At 38.0% G+C, this 1,620-nt stretch overlaps 1 protein-coding gene across 1 annotated transcript in view; it reads right to left on the minus strand.

The window, feature by feature from the left end:
• gw (trinucleotide repeat containing adaptor protein gawky) overlaps positions 1-1,620 on the minus strand; it is a 238,672-nt gene that overhangs the window by 67,049 nt on the left and 170,003 nt on the right. The gene's annotated exons all lie outside the window — the stretch shown is intronic.

Below are 1,620 nucleotides of genomic sequence, written 5' to 3' on the forward strand. Positions count from 1 at the left end.
ACATCAGCCACGGTGGAGTCACCGCTCGACGTGAGTTTGCGTCTGTCTTCAGAGTCGTCTGCAGTGGGTACGCCATCACCACGACCCAGCGATGCACCCCTAGGTCACCTGCCAGTGATACTCTCGGACTCTGACAGTGATTAAACAGCAAGAACTTCTCCACTAGACCACACGGGAATTTACAGTGTTGTGCAGTGAAAAAAACAGTGTGTTGTGTTAAGGATTTACAGTTGTGAGTGAAAAGACTAATTTGGAACAAAGTTTAACGTAAATAGACTTGTTTGTTTTGCTTTAGAAAATGGTTAGAAGAGTGGGAAAAGTTAAAGTGCAGAGTGCAACACTTAGTAAGTTACAATGGAGCATAAGTTAGACAAGAGTGCGCACTGTGAAGAGAACGGACTTCTGAGTGCGATTGACTAAGTTCAGTGCAAGACTTCATGAACAGTGTACTGCAAGTGCTTCAGGAAATCCTTCTTACTGTCAGAGTCCGAGAGGAGGCGGTTATTCATCGAGATGGCCATGGACTTGCTGTAAGTAGGCAGAATGTTTCATACTGTACTTTTTTCCATACTATACTTACCTCAAACACCTCATTTCACTCTTTAATGTCCTTTATTGGTGTGAATAGGGTGTTAGGAGCTATGCATGTGCAGTAGGAAGGTGTTTTTCTGAGTTAGGCTAGGTTAGGGTCCATAAGTACCAGTCCAGGAGCCAGTAACCAGAATGTTTAATATTGTATGAACCTACCTCTAAACCCTCATTTTATGCTTCTTTTGCATTTATTTCAGTCATTTATGTGCCTTATTGGTGTGATTTGGGTCTTAAATAGGTGCTATGCATGTCCAGAGGGAGTTGTATAGGTGTTTCTCTGAGTTAGGGTCCATAAGTACAAGTCCATAAGCTGGGGCCCAATATCCGGACAGGACCACTATCCGGACCTGCCTATGGCTCTATTACGTCGGATATTGGAGGGATTACTGTATACATATATATAATATATATATATATATATATATATATATATATAATTCAATGTATATATCTGGTATATATATTTATTATATTTCTTATATTTCTGTCTTCCTTTTATTCATAACTATATATATATCTTATCTTTCTTTACATTCTTTCTAGTATATGACTCTGAATGATAGCCAAAATTTCCTTACACAGAAACTTTGGGATTACATGAAAAATTTTGGTCCTTGGTTTAGTGAGAAATTCTTGGTTGAGCGTGAGGTTTATATCCAATGTTGAGAGCCAGATCACTCAGGGATGGTGACAGATATCTTAAATGTCAGGAAGTCTCTGGCTCCTCGATCTCATGCAGCAATTATGTTGGATGGAGAAAACATATATATGTAAAAAGAGAGAGAGAGATGTTTAAATATATTCACTCAATGATAACATTTTTGTTTGCCTAGCATTAAAGTCATGTAACATGCAAAACTCATAGATCAACTGGTGACATGAATTTCTGCTCTGACATAATATTGGTATGATATTTCCATTCTAGATTGTTGTTATATCTTTATTTGATATTTCCATTCTGTATGGGTATCTATAAGTGGTATGTAATCCACTCACTCAATGAAGTTGTTGGGTGTCTTGTCTCTTATT

Source organism: Coenobita brevimanus, chromosome 57, assembly GCF_032717465.1.
Source record: "Coenobita brevimanus isolate Jiangsu-jjx chromosome 57, ASM3271746v2, whole genome shotgun sequence".
NCBI classification, from domain to species: Eukaryota; Metazoa; Arthropoda; class Malacostraca; order Decapoda; family Coenobitidae; genus Coenobita; species Coenobita brevimanus.